We start from the raw sequence: 21,941 nt of genomic DNA on the forward strand, positions 1-21,941 counted from the left end.
CACAAACATAACTGTGTCTTCTTGTTTCACATTTGCAGGCAGGTCATTTACATACACTAAGAAGAGTATCGGTCCCATAATCGAACCTTGGGGAACACCACATGTAACTAGCTCCCAGTTAGAATGTTCTTCTCCAACCTGAACCTGCTGGTACCTATTATGCAGATAGCTCCCGACCAAATCTAAAGTCACCCCTCTTATTCCGTAAAATTTCAACTTCTCTAGGAGCAACTGGTGGTCAATACTGTCGAATGCTTTGCTGAGGTCACATGATGACAGTTTACATTTTTTTCCCTCGTCCATGGCCTTTGCTATTTTCTGAAGAATTTCAGCGAGAGCTGTGGTAGTTGATTTTCCTGCTAGGAAGCCATGTTGTTGTTTGCTCCATATATTATGCTTTTTGAAGAAGCTTACCATTCTGTCTTTAACTGCATGTTCCAGAATTTTTGCAAGGGTGGGTTGTATAGAAATTGGTCGAAAGTTCTTCATTTCTTCTGGGTCACCACTTTTATATATCGGAATTACTCGGCTCCTCTTCAATTGGTCGGGAAAATATCCTTCCGACATACATCTTGATAATATAATGCTTAGTGGATGGGAAATATTGGGGATTATTTTTTCAAAATTTTTGTGGATATACCATATATATCTTTGGTGTTCTTATTTTTTACCCTTCTCACGATTTGTTCAATTTCATCCATTGTAATATCTCGCATATATATAGAATTTTCCGATCGTTTATGAGTTTTCTCGAATAGTTCCACAGGCTCTTGATTAGTGTTGACACAACTTCTGGATGTTTCTTTCCCTATATTCGCGAAGAATTTGTTCACCTCATTAGCTGTGTTTGTTGGTAGGGTTACTTTCATTTTGGACCCAGTTCCTTCCTTTATTATTGACCGAATCTCCTTTGTTTTGTTCTCGGCTTTCTCTATCCTCTGTAAATTTCCATTCCGGTTGATCTCTGTCAGTTTTTCCCTATATTTTTCTTTGTACAGATTGTATGCCTTTCTACTCACTTCATCCTTCTCCACTTCACATACGGTAGCCAACGCATCCAATGTTCTTCTAAGTTCGAGGACCTCTTTGCTTGTGTTAGCCTTATTTTTCCTTTTACTCATCCCATTCTTGACTTTTTTTTCAGTCTAGCGGTGTTAAATCACAAGATCTTGGAGGCCAATTCACAGGTCCAAAACGTGAAATTAGGCGGTCACCAAACGTGTCTTTCAATAAATCGATTGTGGCACGAGCTGTGTGGCATGCTGCGCCGTCTTGTTAGAACCACAGCTCCTGGATATAATGGTTGTTCAATTCAGGAATGAAAAAGTTAGTAATCATGGTTCTATACCGATCACCATTGACTGTAACGTTCTGGCCATCATCGTTTTTGAAGAAGTACGGACCAATGATTCCACCAGCCCATAAAGCGCACTAAATAGTCAGTTTTTCTATGTAAAGGTGTTTCGACATACTCTTGAGGATTAGCTCCACTCCAAATGCGGCAGTTTTGTTTGTTGACGTAGCCATTCAACCAGAAGTGCGCTTCATCGCTAAACAAAATAAAATGGACGTAGTGCACGATACGTATTCGGCACAGAACCATTATTTTCGAAATAAAGTTCCACTATTTGCAAGCGTTGTTCGGGCGTGAGTCTATTCATGCTGAATTGCCAAACCAAACTGAGAATAAATCACTTGACAGCTGTTGAATCGGTTGCCATCTTGAACAGTATTGCCAACTTAAAGTTATATACCTTGAAAAAAACACCCGTTATAATGCGGCACCTTTGATGGTTTTTGATGTTGATTATATTTTTCGGAATTCCTTCCTGTTGTTGCTGACTGAATTGAATCTCATTTGGTACTTTGAATTTCAACACATGTGATTTTGGTTGATCAAGCTTGAAATACCGCCCTTGAATTTTGTCGCCCTAGACGACCGCCTACCCCGGTTCCCCCCTAAATGGTCGATCAAACATGACGAAATGGGTACTCAAGTTCGCCTCAAAATAAGAACTTAATTTTCAACGCAGTTGGAGATCCTTTTCAATCCAAAAATAACTTTCAATCAATTCAGAATTTCTTCCACCCTACTGTTAACAATTAACCACAATTCTTCATACAACGTTCACGACATCTGAACATTCTGAACAATATTAATTAAAAACGAATGACTTTCAGAGAATTGAGGACACGAAAGCCACAAACTCCGTTTTCCGGTCACTTCGTATTTCAGTGGAAAACGACCGTTATTTTCCAAGTGACCGTTTTCTTTTTCTGGCCTGCACGAATGAAAAGGGTTTTATGTCGTGCCCATACCTATTATTTTCTGTCAAGGCCGCTTAAAACTGATAAAGTTTCATACGGCTTAATCCTTTATTGAACGGTTTCAAGGTGGAGTCTTGGTGAGTGAATGAGATTGGAATCTTCTCATTTCTGGAATACTTACAATGGGAATGAAGGTTGGTGCTCAATAAAGGACCATCCTTGATTAAGTATCACGAAGTGAACACGTCAGAAAAGATTCGAATGAATCATCAAAAATTTAATGTACCCTTATCCTTAACCGTTTTTTATGAAGAGATATTCATTTTGGTGGATGAATTGATGTAAAAATAGACGGAATTCGTGCAACCTCATACTACTATACAGGATGGCCACTTTTTCAATGGGATTGTATTGGTAACTTTTAAACCATAAGAGTTAGAAGGTCCGTCAAATGGAGAAAAAGTTGCATTCATAGAAGCATTGTCAAGCAGTTCAAACAAATCGAGATTATCAGGGCCGGTTATTGAGATATCAAAAGAATAGTAATTTACGTAACAAGTCCGGAAAATAGGGTTTTTTTGGACGAATAGACAAAATTCCAGGACGAGCGTAAGCGAGTCCTGGAAGTCTGTGAGTCCAAAAAAACCATTTTCGGGCGTGTTGCGTACAATATTTTTTCGGCAACCATGTAAAATAACACTATCGCTGCTGCTTTCTATATTTTATTGCGATTGCGATCAAAAAACATGCAAATTTTTGACAACTAATTTCATATGAACTGTCAGCCGTTATGTCGGTTGCTATGGATTCTATGAGTCTTTTCCGGCCTAGTCCGGGAAGTACGTACTTTCCGGACTAGGCCGGGAAATGATACTTTCTCAGAGAAAAAGCGTCCGGGAAGTGCTCACTTCCCGGACGGTTGCCGAAAAAAGTAAATTCTGTCATTTTGATTTTTCTTTTTTCCATCTTTATTTCAAATATTATCAAATAATGTTACAGGAATTCTTTATTCGACAGTAAAATATCCTCAATTTTACATAATCAGATTTAGTATTCAACGTTTCGTACTCTCTAGACCACCCTCAACCTCATTTTTTTCAATACGGACCTGCATATTTTGTGAAACTTTTCAAAATAACTTATAACGCTAAATTCAACGATATAACATACAATGTCATTCAAACTTGATATTCAGGTGATTTTGACTCTTATCCAAATTTCTTTGGGTCGGATCTGTATTACATTTAGGTACCTTCAGTTTAATTAGCAACATGCAATACATTTCGATGAGGAAATCAACTTACTCATCTTGAACTAAATGGAACATATCAGAATCAAATCAAGAAACAAGTAATAATTATTTACATATTTCCATTCAAAATAATTAAACGAATTATCATTTAATGGAAGAAAATTCGAATAATTATTTGAAAGTAAATGAAAATGAATGAAGTAAGTGTTCGAAATGTCCACCATTTTGTAAAATGCACTTAACGGTTCTGGAACCCATACTTCTTATACATTTGCCCATTTCGTCTTCTTGAATACCTTCCAATAAATTCTCAATCTTCTCGCGAGAAATCACTATTGTTGGATTTGTCATTTGTTCCTTTGAAACAAATTACAGAATCGAACTTTATTTTGATATCATTACGATATAAGTTTTGCAAGGCTTGGTATTCAAATTTAAAATCATTGTATTCGCGTCTCTTGACTATTTTATTAACAGCAGTTTTCGACAAATTGCATTCACTACAGATCCGACCCATAGAAAATTGGATAAGGGTCAAAATCACCTGGAAATCAACTTTGAATGACATTGTATGATATATCGTTGAATTCAGCGTTAAAAGTTATTTAAAAAAGTGTCATAAAATATACAGGTCCGTATTGAAAAAAATGAGGTTGAGGGTGGCCCAGAGAGCACGAAACGTTGGATACGAAATCTGATTACGTCAAATTGAGAACAATTTACTGTCGAATAAAAAATTCGTGTAACATTTTTTGAGAATATTTGAAATAAAGTGGGAAATAAAGAAAAATCAAAATGACAGAATTTACTTTTCTTATGATATCTCAATAACCGGCCCTGATAATCTCGATTTGTTTGAACTGCTTGATAATGCTTCTATGCATGCAACTTTTTCTCCAATTGACCGACCTCCCAACTCTTATGGTTTAAAAGTTACCAATACAATCCCATTGAAAAAGTGGCCACCCTGTATAAATTCACCTCAAACAAAAAAAGAAAACCAAACAATATCAAGGAATATGAATACATATAGTAAAGCAGGAGGAACAGATATCTCTATATATTACGCAAATTTATAAGAAAAAATGAGCGTGAGTGATAATAAAGAAATAAAATACCAAAAAAAATTAGAGCAACCTCTTCTTTAATTTGGCCATTGCTTTCATCTATCTTATTTTCATCTTTTCTTTCTGCGGGTGGAGCAGATTCTTCAGATATCTTTTAATTATTGAAGTATTGATTACGGTAACTAGAATTCATGAATTTGTGAATTTTCAGGAATGTCACTTTTGATGATTTGAAATATTTATTGCGATAACAAGACATAATAAAACATTTCATTCTCTACCGCGATTATGGTTTCGGATTGATATCTGTAAATTTTGAGAATATATTGCATCTACAGGGTAAATCTTGTATCTTTGTAGAAAATATTTGTGTGAATCGTAGATGTTTTCAAAATGATTTTCCATTAAATTTCTTCGGATTTTTTTCACACCATTTTAATTCAAGCATCACTTTTCATGTTTTGGTCCTCACGAAACGGTCAAGATTTCGCCTTTAATTTTCGGGCTGACATTTATAATCAATAGATAACATACTAATTATTATAAAGACGAATACAAGTATCTGATTTTTCATGGAAATTAGATAACGAAAATTGGTAGCAAATTTGTAAAAATTATATTTCTGAAACCAATATACCTCATCTAACACCGACATTCCGTAAGTCGGTTGGTCTATTTACGGAGCACCCTGTATAATATTTAACAATCACTTGTGTCATTCGGTTCATGGAATGATGAAGCACCTTCAATAATTTCAATCATATTAGGCTATTTGAAAAGTCCCCGGTCTGATGCACATATGACGGTGCTAGTATCAAATCCATATAATTTTTAGTTAGTACCAACTTTCACACGATACGTGTCAAAATTTGAAAGCAGTCCAACCATTAGTTCGTGAGTAGCTACTTTTGTTATTTGAAAAAAGATGGAAAAAAAGAATTTCGTGTGCTGATAAAATATTGCTTTTTGAAGGGAACAAATACAGTTGAAGCTAAATCTTGGCTTAATGAAGAGTTTCCGGGGTCTGCTCCAGGAAAATCAATCATTATTGATTGGTAAGCTGAGTTAAACGTGGTGAAATGAGCACCGAAGACGGCGAACGCAGTGGACGCCCAAAAGAGGCTGTCACCGACGAAAAAATCAATAAAGTTCACAAAATAATTTTGAATGATCGTAAAGTGAAGTAGATCGAGATAGCAGACATTCTGAAGACATCATCTGAACGTGTACATTATATCATTCACGAATATTTGTAGATACATGAGGAAGCTGTGTGCAAAATGGGTGCCGTGCGAGCTCACAATCGATCAAAAGCAACAACGTATTAATGATTCTGAGCAGTGTTCGAAGCGGTTTAAATGCAATAAACCTGAATTTTTGCGTCGATATGTGACAATGGATGAAAGATGGCTCCATCATTTCACTCCGGAGTAAAATCGACAGTCAGCTGAGTGGACTGCACAGGATGAACCGAATCCAAAGAGGGGAAAAACACAGCAGTCAGCTGGCAAGGTTATGGCATCAGTATTTTGGGATGCCCAAGGTATCATATTCATTGATTACCTACCTCCGAAAGGGCCAGACCATCTACAGCGATTATGATATAGCGTTATTGGGTAGGTTAAAGGAAGAAATCGTAAGAAAACGGCCCCATTTAAAAAAAAAAGGTGCTATTTCATCACGACAATGCGCCATGTCACAAATCAATGAAAACAATGGAAAACTTGCATGAATTGGTCTTCGAATTGCTTCTGCACCCATCGAATCCGCCAGATCTGGTCCCATCGACTTTATCCTGTTCTCAGACCTCAAAATAATGCTCGCTGGAAAGAAATTCAGCGCCAATGAAAAAGTAATCTCTGAAACTGAGGCCTATTTTGAAGCGAAAGACAAATCGTACTACAAAAATGGTATCGAAAAGTTGGAAGATCGCTATAATCGCCCTCGAAGGCAACTATGTTGAATAATAAATAAAATCGAATTTTGCCAAAAAAATGTGTTTTTCTATGGAAGACCGGGTACTTTTCAATTGGCCTTAATCTCTTTGATGTTGTAAATATATAACACTGGGCCACATCTTGATGTGGTCCAGTTCCATATTTTTTGTGCATATGAATAAACTCATAAGAATTCTATAATTCACTTCCTGATAATAACTTGAAAAATGATCAAGAGAAACTATCTGGCTATAACGACTCCACATCAGTCTAATGGAAATCACAGGAAATTTCACATAATATAAACATAAGTTTAATGAAAAATGATTTTAAGAAGGATTACCACTGCGTAGCATTCCGCGTATTAATCAAAAATTACATAGATACCCTTTGATTCGCTTTCTGGCGCTCCTGTCATGACCATAATTCTGTACGGTATACGACGTGTACATTCTCTTTATGAAAAAAAATAGTTTTACCTCTTTTGTAATGGGTGGATTGTTCTCTTTTGTAATGATTCTTTCACAAATATTAAAAAAAAAATATCAGTGCTTCGTACATTTACCATCAATTTTTATGCGAAAAACAAAAGCCAACATTTTTTTCTATTCGCAAATTGAAAATATTATCATTCTACAATGTAGATTATTGTGTAAACAAATTATGTGAATATCCCATAAAAATCGGTTGGTTGTAAGGGTAAAAATCTATCATTTCGTTTTGAACTCCTAAATTCTTTTATACTAGAAAGATTTCAAAGGTTTTTTCAATAATAAATCAAAAGCCTTAATCTAACACCAAACTGTGGTTAATCCATTTATGAAAATAACAAGTTGTTTCAGTGATTAACATATAACTGTTACATGTTTTTGTAATAGACAGATGGTTTCCACTGCTTCATTTTTTGTACATATTTGATTTACAATTTATGATATTCTGTGAGAAATTTAAGAAATCATAAACTATTATGTATGTAACATTTGCATTTTTACGTACCTACTTATTCTATCTTCTTTGCATGTAACATTTACTATATCGAATCACATATCGACCAAAGAAACGTATTGTTATATCACGAATAACATAAATTCATAATACTGTTTAATGCTTAAAGCAGTTTATAAGTTCATAGATCGATCTTTTTAGATAAGAGAAATAGGTCAGAATGAGAGATCTCCTCCAAAGTTGTGTTGAATTACATTTGTTGTAGACAGTCTGTCGTTTGGCAGAAGCTCCGGTTCAAATTTACATGAAGGGCGATCATGTAACGAAGAAAAATGAAAAAACTTCGGAGCAGCGAAATTCATTCAGTTTCAATCTTGAAAGTTCCATATTTTCAGAACATTGTTTTCAAAGGAGTGGGAGTAATGGTGTTGTTTTTCTTGATATTCTATTCCATTTCGTCCGAATCGATCGATCGTAAAATAAGCAGTCCTATTTAGGTCATTTAGTCAATTGGTTTTTGAATATAAGTGGAAAGGTGTTGAAATTGTACCTATCATAACTACACTGATCAACAATTGCTAGGGATCACTTATGAACTTCTCTTCATTTGTATTTTTTTCAAGTTATCTCGTGAATATCTGTACATTATATGTTCTCTAAGGAAAAAGTAAAATGTTTTGAGTTGATTATATCAAAGTCTTCCTCACTTCATCGGCTCTTGTTCACAAAATCGATTATTATCTGTAGGCTGTTACAGGTGGAGTGAAAAGCAATGTAGTATTTGTTATTAAATCTGTTTTTTCTCTCGTTCAAACACATAAGGTGACAATAATTGAAGAAATGAGAACAATATCAGCATATCAGTCATGCCGAGAAGATGTTTGGCTCCTGTGCAACTGGACGAAATCATACGGTGGATACAGGAAGGTTTGTCCCAGCGAGAAGTGTCCCGGCGGTTGAATGTTTCGCAAAGTGTCGTGAGTCGGGCTTGGAATAGGTTCATCCAAAACGACTCAGTAGCTTATGTTCATGGGGGAGGTCGGTAGCGCAGTACAACAGCTGCCCAAGATCGTCTTTTGATCCTCAATGCTAGGAGAAATCCCACTTACCCGGCGTCGCGGCTCAATAGATCACTGAGAGTTGCAACAGGAGTTCTAATATTTAGAACCAGAATGTAAGACGACGACTACATGTTCATTGTTTGAGAGCACGTAGGAGTGTACAACATCCCCGTTTGAATAGGGAACACCGGGTTCATCGACGGCAATGGGCTGAGGAGCACCGCAATTGGACACTTGAAGATTGGAGCCGATGTTTATTTACGGATGAGTCTAGATTTCGTTTGGTCAACTCCGATGGACGTAATCTTGCTTGGAGGGAAAGAGGTCGAAGGTATGCAGAACAGTTATGGTACCCACAACAGCTTTTGGCGGAGGTTCTATATGTGTATGGGGATGCATTTGTTTGAACCAACGCACAGAGTTGGTTGTTCTGCAGAACACCACCATGACCAGCCAGAGATATCACGATATGATTATTGAACCCATAATTGTTCCGTTTGCGGCTGCCGTGGGCGAGAATTTCATTTTAATTGACGATAATGCCCGTCCACACCGTTGTCGTCTGGTTAATAAAGCGCTAGAAACTCATGCTATTGATAGGATGGACTGGCCAGCTCGCTCTCCAGACATGAATTGCATCGAACATGTCTGGTCTGAGATGTCTAGACAATTGTCAACCTTAGAACAACCGATCAATAACCTGGAGGACCTTTCTAACGCTTTACGGGATATTTGGACGAATTTGCCCCAAAATTTTATAAATCGTTTGATCGAAAGTATGCCTCGTAGGGTAGAATGCTTGAGACGAGCTCGTGGCGGAACAACTAGGTACTAGCTTAACCGGAACCTCAGCCTTCTTGTGGTTTCATCATAAAATTTTTATGTTATTCAAACACAGAATTTTGAGTGTTCATAATAAAGTCTTTTTTTCTCTCCAACTTTCCATTTTTTCATTCTTTTCTCAGGTGAACCATATTATCAACTGAAAATACTCTGATATCTGACTAAATTTATAATCTTGGAGCGAATATTTCAGAAATGAATTTAGAACAAGTAAGTGATCCCTATCAATTGTTGAGCAGTGTATATCTTTCTTGAAAGAATATAATGAAATTTTAATGAATAGGAAGCAGTTATTAATGAAAATAAGTGGTTCGAAAACAAGAAACTTTTAAAATTTTGCTTCCGGGTCTATTGGAATCAGAGGATAGTTTGAAATCTTTCGAAACGAAAAATAATGTTGTATTCATTCCGTTGATTCATAATTTGTTGAAAAATCAGTTGAAATTGAATCGAAATTAATATCCCAAAAAATGATAATGAGTTAGTGTTTGTTTCCTCGCTTTCGTGAAGAGATATTTTACGAAATAAATTAATTAACAAGTATGTTTTATACGGGGTGTTCCATCTCGGACGAGCCACCCTGTATATTTCTTATCCCATAGTGATTGGAAAAATTTCCTGAAACACGTCGAATAATTTTTGGTGAACATTTTTCGCCCTGAGAGGGGCGCTTCAGCCCCTCAAAATTGAATAGGGGAGGGGGGTTGAGTGATACATCATTTGAAAGGTCTTGGAAGCCTTTTTACATCGGTGTATGAGAACCGTAATTATAATGAACTATTTTCGCCAAATATCAATTTTTATCTCAAATGAGCCACCTCGGATAGTTTGGTTAGTTTTACAATGTGCATCCCATTTTGGGTGAGACTGCCAGGATTCTCGCTTGTTATTCAAGATAGAGCCTTGCGGTTTTCACGTTCCTGTCCTACTTTTTCGTGAAACTCAAGTTGGTCTAATCAGATTTTGCATAACTGTTTCCGTTCAAGAGATACAGGGTGATTTTGGAAATTGATACTTTTCGGACCCCTCTCTTATCTCCGAAGTAATTAGAAATAATGCTGAGGTGAAAACTACGTCTGAATCAGAATTTTGCCTAGAATCCAGTGGCGTACTAACTTTTTTTTTCGGGGTATGGTTTTGAAGATTCAACAGAAACCTATATTTTTTTCAATGGAACACCCTATATATAATAATAATTATATATAATAAATATAATTTTCATTTGTGATTTTTATTTATAGTAGAGTAAGCAAACAAATATAATACACTCATCACTAATATGAAAAACAAAACGTAGGTACCTACCTAATAGCAACAAATGAATAATAAAAAAATTCATAGCATAATATCTTACAGATTAAACTGTTCAAATTGCTGTCCATTTTCCCTAATACATATAATTTACTACAGTAAAAGACATAACAGTCTCGAAGAACTTCGTGCATCAACAGAGGCAGTTTTCCAGGATTTACAAAACCGCTCTTTTATAATATCAAATGCACTCAGGCGTGTTGAAAAGTTTTGTCAATTATGTATTAGAGGAAAATGGACAGTAATTTGAACAGTTTGTGAGATATCATGCAATGTTTTTGAATTTTTGTATTATTTATTTGTTGCTATTAGGTAGGTACCTACGTTTTGTTTTTCATGTTAGTGATGAGTGTATTATCTTTGTTTGCTCACTCTACTATTTATAAAAATCACAAATTAAAATTATCCAATTGAACCTTTTTTTCATATGGGAAATCCATTGCTCATTAACAAAAAATCATCATTATTTGATGTTTTAGTGTTTTTTTAACATTTCTGACCATTCTACGTATATAGTATCATACATCATTTTGAAGGGAAAAAAATAACGAATTCAACGAAGTAATGTATTATAGGGTGTTCCATTAAAAAAAATATAGGTTTGTGTTGAATCTTCAAAACCATACCCCGAAAAAAAATTGAGTACGCCACTGGTTTCTACGCAAAATTCTGATTCAGACGTAGTTTCCACCTCAGCATTATTTCTAATAACTTCGAAGATAAAGGAGGGGTCCGAAAAGTATCAATTTCCAAAATCAACCTATATCTCTTGAACGGAAACAGTTATGCAAAATCTGATCAGACCAACTTGAGTTTCACGAAAAAGTAGGATAGGAACGTGAAAACCGCAAGGCTCTATCTTAAATAACAAGCGAGAAACCTGGCAGTCTCACCCAAAATGGGATGCACTGTACAAGCCCCTTTTCATCAAGCCCTTTTCACAAACTTGAAAAAAATTATTATTTTACATCTGGACTCAAAATCTCAACCCGATGGATTTTGGTTTTACTGAGACATTAATTTTTTTCCGATATTCATTTTTAACTTGGTTTCTGGATAATTTTAAAACTATGAATTTAATCTGGTGACATGATCAACATGAAATATAAAACTGTTATTTAACATCTAACGCAAAATTCTATTTCCATAAAATTCATAGTTTTAAAATTATACGGAAACCAAAATTTCTAACGGCCATGGCCTACTAGGGAAGTTTCGTTCGTGATTTATTGTGTTTATGGACGGCCGGACGGACATAATTGAAATTAAGGAAGAATTCGTCATCAGTGAGTTGTTGGTTCCAGGCTCAAAATTCAAAAACTATCGTGATGAATGATTAGGGATTCACGGCTTGGTTTGATTTTCAAGCTACTTGGCTTGAGCTTGACTTGATTTCAAGTCAAGTAGTAGTTTTTCAATCCCAAGTCAAGTATTTATTTATCGAGTACTTGAATCATATCATTCTACTTGATTTTTATCGATTTTATTGTATAGTATCACATCAATAAAAAAAAGATGAAATGAGAAGGAAAATATCAACTTCTTTTGAATAGGAACATAAATTAAATCACTATATATATAGTGAAGCCTGGAGGTTTCTCAATATTAAGAAACTTTATTTTTTTATTATTTTTTATTTTGTTATGATATCATAACAAAATAAAAAATAATAAAAAAATAAAGTTTCTTAATATTGAGAAACCTCCAGGCTTTGTTTGATCTCATAATTTTTCATCCAGGAACTAAGGCACATGAGACATCTTATAGATTTGTCCCCTAACCAATTTCGGGTTTTTGTAACTGTAAGAGCAACTCTGGAAAATTGTCTTTCAACAGGAGCTGAAGATGCTGGCGTTGATAAAAAATCCTCGGCAATTACATATATGTAATTTTTCACGAGCTTGATTATCAAGTCAAGAAGTTGATTAAATCAACTTGGCTTGATGAAACTCTACAAATGATATTGTGCTCTGTTTGGGGATCGAGTTCTCAAAAACTTACACTCCAACACACTTCTAAAAATGCCAGTAATAGTCAAGAAGCAAGAACGAAAAGATCATATCGAATGTTAAATTTTCCAAAATGTTTCCTTACTTGAGCCAATACAAAATTTCTTCGTAACATATTTAAGTCGCAAAATTCAAGGTTTCGTTGCGACATATTGTTCAAATATAAAATGCTGGCCCGTTGCACAGGATAAATTTCGCCTCGTACTATTTTTATTGTAATGACGACGAGAGAAATCGTGTGACTAAAAAAACTACGATAATGTGTGATAGGTTAATTCGAGATCACTTTTCCGATGGAATTCAGTGGCACTAAATTGTACTATTCTGTTACTCATTTCCTACGACGAATTCTTTGAATCCATATTTTATTCAGTGTTATACCGGGTGATTCAAATGTCTGGAAATGTGAATTTATTCCGCCCACAGGTGGAAAATCGAAATTTTGATAGTGGGATATTTAGTAATTTCGCCGTTAAATCGAATGGGCTCATCAGATTTTGGACCCAAAAGGGCCTCATACGAGATATGAGGCCCTACTTTGAAATTTCAAATGCAAACAAATTTTCTTTATTGAAAATTCGGATTCAGCGGGAGATTTTACCTACATCCGAATTGGTTGAAACCTAAGTTTTTTTTTTGCCCTGTGCAGCGTTTTTTGTTAAAATATCCGCAGGCGTTCATTCAAGTCAGGATCCAAAAATTCATAATCCGATACTTGAATCGATTGAGCCAATCAGATTTTGGGTGCAAAAGGGCCTTTTACGAAATAAGATGCCCAACTTTGAAATCTGCTATAAAAAAGGTGGGTTTGCATTTAAAATTTCAAAATTAGACCTCTTATCTCGTGAAAGGCCCTTCTGCACCCAAAATGTGATTTGCTCAATCGATTCAACGAGAAAAATTACTAAGAACCTCAGTATGGGAATATGAATTTTTAAATCTGGATTTGAATGGACGCCCCCGGATGTTTGAACAAAAAATGCTGCATAGGGCCCAAAAATGGACGAAAAAATTCTGGTTTTAACCAATTCGGATGTAAATTTGCAATAAAAAAGATGGGTTTGCATTTGAAATTTCAAAGTTGGGCCCCATATTTCGTATAAGGTCCTTTTGAGTCCGAAATCTGATGGGCTCATTCGATTCCTCGTGCGAAATTACTAAAGACCCCAGTATCAGAATTCCGATCAAATACAATACAAATCAAACAATTACAGAGCCGCCGCTGATAAAATTTTTAGATATTTTATCGTCATTAGTTGAAGCTGGTATTCTTTGTGTACTCTCATCTTGATAGGCCGATTGAAAAGTCCGCGGTCTACCATAGTAAAACACATTTTTCTGGCAAAATTCGATTTTATCATTCAACATAGTTGCCTTCGAAGGCGATACAGCGATTATAGCAATCTTCCATCTTTCCATCTTTCGATACCATTTTTGTAGTATGATTTGTCTTTCGCTTCAAAATAGGCCTCAGTTTCGGCGATTACTTCTTCAATGGAACTAAATTCCTTTCCAGCGAGCATTCTTTTGAGGTCTGAGAAAAGGAAAAAGACGCCGGGGCCAGATCTGGCGAATACGGTGGATACAGAAGCAATTCGAAGTGAAAATAATGCAATTTTGCCATTGTTTTCATTGATTTGTGACTCGGCGCATTGTCTTGATGTACCATCAACTTTTTTTTTTAAATGGGGCCGTTTTTTAACAATTTCATCCTTTAAACGATCGAATAACGCTGTATAATGATCGCCGTTGATGGTTTGGCCCTTTTGGAGGTAATCAATGAATATCATACCTTGCGCATCTCAGAATACTGGAGCCATAACCTTGCCAGCTGACTGTTGTGTTTTTCTTTTTTTTCGCTTTGGATTCGGTTCATCGTGGTAGTCCACTCAGCTGACTGTCGATTGGACTCCGGAGTGAAATGATGGAGCCATGATTCATTCATTGTCTCTCTCTCTTTACAATTGTCAAATATCGACGCAAAAATTCAGGTTTATTGCACTTAAAAAGCTTCAAACATCGCTCAGAGTCATTAACACGTTGTTGCTTTTGATCGATTGTGAGTTCGCGCGGCACCCATTTTGCACACAGCTTTCTCATAAATAAATATTCGTGAATGATATGATGTACACGTTCAGACGATATCTTCACAATGTCTGCTATCTCGATTAACTTCATTTTACGGTTATTCAAAACTATGTTGTGAACTTTTTTGATTTTTGCGTCCACTGCGTTCGCCGTCTTCGGTGTTCATTTCACCACGTTAAAACTCAGCATACCAATCAATAATGATTGATTTTCCTGGTGCAGACCCCGGCAAATCTTAATGAAACCAAGATTTTGCTTCAACTGTATTCCTTCAAAAAGCAATATTTTATTAGCACACGAAATTCTCTTATCATCTTTTTTTCAAATAACTGAAGTAGCTACACTCAAAACGCAGTATCTCACAAACTAATGCTCGGACTGCTGTCAAATTTTTAGACGTATCGTCATGTCAGTGTGACTTTTCTGGTAGTTTTCTCTCTCATCTTAGGCGTAAGAGGGTTATTACGGACATAAATCCTCATTGATTAGAAAAAATTTCAAAAAATTGTAAGTAACAATTTAAAAATAAAATTATAAAAACCTGAAAGATTCTGCTTTTTCAAGTTGGGGGTGAACGCCCTCCCATAAGTCAACTCTAGTTATGCCACTGGTGGCGATAGCTTTAGTCATCTAGGAGCTCGGGGAACCCCCTTATTCTGTCTAAGCTCGCAAAAACTTATAGAAATATATGACATGCGACTCGTGCGTATCAAGCTCAAGTGTTTTCAAGTAGTTTGATATCAAGTCAAGCAATAAATATCTTAAATCAAGTCAAGTTCAAGTATGTAATTTTTCAAGTGAAATAGTAGATCAAAATATCAAGCTACTTGGCTTGATGAATCCCTAGCTACGGCAACAGTTGCACCACCATATCCTTTTTATGAAAGTTTCCATGACCAATTCGTACATTTGCGGCTGTATGTTCTTTGTCACTTCACAAATTCCATTTTTAATGTATTGAATCGATATTGTTGCATTGACATAAACCTTACCTTTCACATGGCCCCAAAGAAAAAAAGTCTAAAGGTGTTAAATCAAAAGATCTCGTTGACCAATTTTGATCACCTCTTAAAGAAATAACGTGGCCAGAAATTATCAATCTAACTAGCTTGATGAATCCCTACACATCGTATTTTCATTCTAACCTTGACACAGAATATACTTATGGAAAAATAGACCACCAATGAAAACAACTAACCTAATGAATTAGCATCACTTCTCAAAAATAATATTATTTTTATTCTTAATATATTTATTAAGAGGTAACTATATAGGGTAAAAAAGGAAAAATGACACTGCGGGATTCAAGACGCAATTCGATAATTCGCGTTTTTGGTACACGCAGCGCCGGTTGCCCAAGACAGGTGCATACAAACGGTTTACTTTTGCCGTTCGAAAAAAATCATTTTGAGAGTGAGATAAACTTACAAGATATTTGGTGATATATAGTTGGTAAGTACCTGAAAAGATTGCAAGGTGTTTAGTTTGATCCACTATTAATTAGAAATCCGCTAAAAGTCGACGTTCTGACGAATTTAATTTGAAGTTGGGTTATTATAAAAGCTTATTCACTAAGCTAATTCTATCTTTCGAAATTTTTTATAACCTAAATAGGTGTGTCATCTATCCCATAGGTTTGGGACAGATGACGCATAATAGTTTTTTATTTTCAGACCCAAAATACCGACTTTTTACTCTATTTTCAAAAAGAAATCCCACTTTGAGCATTCGAAAGGCCAAATATGTATCCATGTCCCGAGCTGAAGGTATGAACAAAGAAGGGCGCATAAATATTTTGAGCTTTTGTCTGTACAAAACTTGACTGGTTGCAGATAAAAAAGATTGGTAAGGGAAAAAGTAGGAAACCGTAAGAAGAATGAAATGTCCGAAAAAATAATTAGAAAAACATCACAAAAGACATCAGAAAAAACATACCCAAGAAGTTGATGACAAACAACCTTGCTAGAATAAAACGTGTTAAACGACGTTTGGTAAGTTCTTCCTCTGAAGAAATTGGTGCGATGGAAAACGATTCCATAGACGACAAAACTTTTGACGAAAATGAATGCTTAGGTTGCTTGGAGCACTACGAAAATAGTGAAAATACCAAATCTACAGTGGAATGGATTCAGTACGTGGAGTGACGCAGGTGGCTTTATGACACGTGGAAATCCTTTAAAAACTACTGTATACCCTGTGGGAATAAAACAATTGCTCAAATGTGAGCATGTTTTGTTGAGCCCCTTGAGCTATCTCTCTCAAACCCAATGCGTCGTCTCACCCATGGGAATTTTGTATTTTATTTTTGAAAAATGTTTGAGATTTTTTCATGTTGATGTTCAATTCAATTCAATTCAATTTTATTCAATTCAATTCTGTTCATCAATATATACAATAGATTGAAGGTTAAAACTGGATTGCCAATTTATAGAGTATGCAGTCTAAGCCAGGCTTGTATACTGCCAATACTCTCGCAAAAACAAGTAATGAACATTCCCTGCATACTAACCACTAATATTCAAATAAACAAACTGATATGTAGAAAAAAAATTCAAGCCTGCATACATAATCAATAACAAAACAAAATAAGATAACACTATGAAAAAAAAAACAATTTAAACCAAGTTATGATGAAAGAACTACCTCGAATCTACTAGAATTCACTATAATATATGAACGGAGCGTATTTCTGAATGACTTACTCTTTACATCAGCTGATGCATTCAGCTCATAGGGAAGAATGTTATAGAATTTGGGGCCATGATAACAGAGGCTTTTCTGCGATTGTTTTTTATTGAACTTCGGAACGAAAAGGTCTCCACGTAAAATATGTCGTGTCTGAAATATGTGATTAATGAATTTCTTTTCTGATTTTATTTGATACAAAATCACTTCATATATGTATAGCAGTTTGATACTTAATTGTCCAGATTCCACGTAAAGTTTCTCCGTTCTAAACATTCTACCCAATTTTAATATTATCTTCAGTATCGTTTTATGGACAACATCAAGGCAACCCATATTATTTGTACATATACTACCCCAAACAACAACTCCATACCTCAAGATGGAAAGAACAATTGCCTCATATATTTTAAAACATTCTTTAGGGGAGAGAACATACCTGATATTGTAGAAAATATAAAAGAGTTTCTTGAGCCGTTTGACTAGATAGAAAGCGTGTTCGCTCCATCTCAAATGCTGATCAATAGTAACACCGAGATACTTCATTGAAACAGTTTTCTCAATCACAGGATATTCACAACCCAGCTGACTACATTGATCCTTATGAAGGTGTATTAACCGATACTGCGGCTGATCTGGCTCCCTAAGTGAAAATGTCATGAATTTGGTTTTACATAAATTCAAACTCAACAAGCAGTGTGACAATAATCTGTGAATTTTCCTCAAACCTTTCACCGCACATCGCCGATTGTTATTGTTATAATATAAAAGAAAAATAACCGTAGAATTATTTATGATTTTAGGATCACGATCAGTTCAAAACAGTAGATTTCCGGCGCATTTTACAAAAAGTGCGTCATCTCTCCCTGTTTTTCTATACTATTGAAACTTCCCACAAAATCGCGTAAGCATAAACCGAATTCTCAACAAGCCCATCAGAAACTAATATATCCCGCAATTGGGAAGAAAAGCAATTTCCTGACCTGTTACTCTACCAGGTTCATTCCATTCCAAATCAATTTCTGGTTAAAACCCTCGTGTCGTCTCACAGCCGGACAGGCTCGCGGTGTTCCACCAATCACTGGCCGATTAGGGAGAATTCGCTCGCGAGAGAGCGGAAACGACGTCGAATTCTCGAATTTTCGCACTTTCACCGCACGAGCCACGCGATTCGACCGGATCGAACTGAAAGAGCTTAATATCGCGTGTTAGTTATGATTCGCGACGCCAAAAATTACATTATGAACACTGACATATCTTCCTTGGACTGGCGCCTACAATTCGACTCGCCAGGACCGTGTTCAGCTGGCCTATCAAAATTGTTGAAGATGTTCAAGTGTTAGATATACAGGGTGGCCACTTTTTCAATGGGATTGTATTGGTAACTTTCAAACCATAAGAGTTAGAAGGTCGGTCAAATGGAGAAAAAGTTGCATGCATAGAAGCATTATCAAGCAGTTCAAAGAAATCGAGATTATCAGGTCCGGTTATCGAGATATCATAAGAAAAGTAAATTCTGTCATTTTGATTTTTCTTTCTTTTCCACTTAATTTCAAATATTATCAAAAAATGTTACAGGAATTCTTTATTCGACAGTAAAATATCCTCAATTTTACGTAATCAGATTTCGTATCCAACGTTTCGTACTCTCTAGACCACCCTCAACCTCATTTTTTTCAATACGGACCTGCAAATTTTATGACACTTTTCAAAATGACTTTCAACGCTAAATTCAACGATATATCATACAATGTCATTCAAACTTGATATTCTGGTGATTTTGACCCTTATCCAAATTTCTTTTGGTCGGATCTGTATTACATTTTGGTACCTTTAGTTTAATTAACAACATGCAATACATTTCGATGAGAAAATCAACTTACTCATCTTGAACTAAATGGAACACATCAGAATCAAATCAAGAAACAAGTAATAATTATTTACATATTTCAATTCATAATAATTAAACGAATTATCATTTAATGAAATAAAAATCGAATGATTACTCGAACGTAAATAAAAATGGATGAAGTAAGTGTTCGAAATGTCCACCATTTTGTAAAATGCACTTAACGGTTCTGGAACCCATACTTCTTATACATTTGCTTATTTCGTCTTCTTGAATACCTTTTAATACATTCTCAATCTTCTCGCGAGAAATCACTATTGTTGGATTTGTCATTTGTTCCGTTGAAACAAATTACAGAATCGAACTTTATTTTGATATCATTACGATATAAGTCTTGCAAGGCTTGGTATGCAAATTTAAAATCATTTTATTCGCGTCTCTTGACTATTTTATAAACAGCAGTTTTTGATTATTTGCATTCACTACAGATCCGACCCAAAGAAAATTGGATAAGGGTCAAAATCAGCTGAAAATCAACTTTGAATGACATTGTATGATATATAGTTGAATTCAGCGTTAAAAGTTATTTCCAAAAGTGTCATAAAATATACGGGTCCGTATTGACAAAAATGAGGTTGAGTTTGGCCCAGAGAGCACGAAACGTTGGATACGAAATCTGATTACATCAAATTGAGAACAATTTACATTCGAATAAAAAATTCCTGTTACATTTTTTGATAATATTTGAAATAAAGTGGGAAAAAAAGAAAAATCAAAATGACAGAATTTACTTTTCTTATGATATCTCGATAACAGGACCTGATAATCTCGATTTGTTTGAACTGCTTGATAATGCTTTCATGCATGCAACTTTTTCTCCATTTGACCGACCTTCTAACTCTTATGGTTTAAAAGTTACCAATACAATCCCATTCCAAAAGTGGCCACCCTATAGTTTATCACATAATATAGCAAACTTTCGAGGAAAACTGATCGACTAAAAGTCTTTCAAATTAATTAATGCGATTAGAATCTTTTCCGTCAGAACCTAGCTATATTTAATTCAATAAATCCTAAAGAATTACATCGTCTGAATAGGTTATGGGCCCTCTATTTGCACACCTGTTTCGACTCCCATAGAAACAGATTCGGAGATCCTCAAATCAGGGTAAGTTACTAATGGTACTATTTTTTCCTACTGACAAGCAGAAGGTGCATTGATGTACCCAAGCGCGGTCCCAGGAGACGGGGGATCATGAATTGAAACCCAAAACGGCGACCCTCCAAAAAAAACCCAACTACTGTTCATGTAGTGAAACGTGAAACTGAAAAAGAGTTTTCAGATATATACAGGGTGGCCACTTTTCAATGGGATTGTATTGGTAACTTCTAAACCATAAGAGTTAGAAGGTCGGTCAAATGGAGAAAAAGTTGCATTCATAGAAGCATTGTCAAGCAGTTCAAACAAATCGAGATTATCAGGGCCGGTTATCGAGATATCATGAGAAAAGTAAATTCTGTCATTTTGATTTTTGTTTTTTTCCTACTTTATTTCAAATATTATCAAAAAATGTTACAGGAATTTTTTATTCGACAGTAATATATCCTCAATTTCACGTAATCAGATTTCGTATCCAACGTTTCGTACTCTCTAGACCACCCTCAACCTCATTTTTTTCAATACGGACCTGCATATTTTATGACACTTTTCAAAATGACTTTCAACGCTAAATTCAACGATATATCATACAATGTCATTCAAACTTGATATTCTGGTTATTTTGACCCTTATCCAAATTTCTTTTGGTCGGATCTGTATTACATTTAGGTACCTTTAGTTTAATTAACAACATGCAATACATTTCGATGAGAAAATCAACTTACTCATCTTGAACTAAATGGAACATATCAGAATCAAATCAAGAAACAAATAATTATTTACATATTTCAATTCATAATAATTAAACGAATTATCATTTAATGAAATAAAAATCGAATGATTATTCGAAAGTAAATGAAAATGGATGAAGAAAGTGCACGAAATGTCCACCATTTTGTAAAATGCACTTAACGGTTCTGGAACCCATACTTCTTATACATTTGCTTATTTCGTCTTCTTGAATACCTTTCAATACATTCTGAATCTTCTCGCGAGAAATCTCTATTGTTGGATTTGTCATTTGTTCCGTTGAAACAAATTACAGAATCGAACTTTATTTTGATATCATTACGATATAAGTTCTGCAAGGCTTATGCAAATTTAAAATCATTTTATTCGCGTCTCTTGACTATTTTATAAACAGCAGTTTTTGATTATTTGCATTCACTACAGATCCGACCCAAAGAAAATTGGATAAGGGTCAAAATCACCTTAAAATCAACTTTGAATGACATTGTATGTTATATAGTTGAATTCAGCGTTAAAAGTTATTTCGAAAAGTGTCATAAAATATACGGGTCCGTATTGAAAAAAATAAGGTTGAGGGTGGCCCAGAGAGCACGAAACGTTGGATACGAAATCTGATTACATCAAATTGAAATTTGAAATTTGATTTGAATTTGATTTGACAGAATTTACTTTTCTTATGATATCTCGATAACCGGACCTGATAATCTCGATATATTT

At 35.2% G+C, this 21,941-nt stretch overlaps 1 protein-coding gene across 4 annotated transcripts in view; it reads right to left on the bottom strand.

Annotated features, from left to right (window-relative positions):
• LOC123671920 overlaps positions 1–18,686 on the bottom strand; it is a 197,521-nt gene extending 178,835 nt beyond the window's left edge. For all 4 annotated transcript variants that reach the window (XM_045605809.1, XM_045605811.1, XM_045605814.1 and 1 more), the window contains exon 1: positions 18,450–18,686. The gene's annotated coding sequence lies outside the window, so the exon portion shown is untranslated. The remainder of the gene's footprint in view (positions 1–18,449) is intronic.
• Positions 18,687–21,941: the final 3,255 nt, after the last annotated feature.

This window comes from Harmonia axyridis, chromosome 2 (assembly GCF_914767665.1).
Source record: "Harmonia axyridis chromosome 2, icHarAxyr1.1, whole genome shotgun sequence".
Lineage (NCBI taxonomy): Eukaryota > Metazoa > Arthropoda > Insecta > Coleoptera > Coccinellidae > Harmonia > Harmonia axyridis.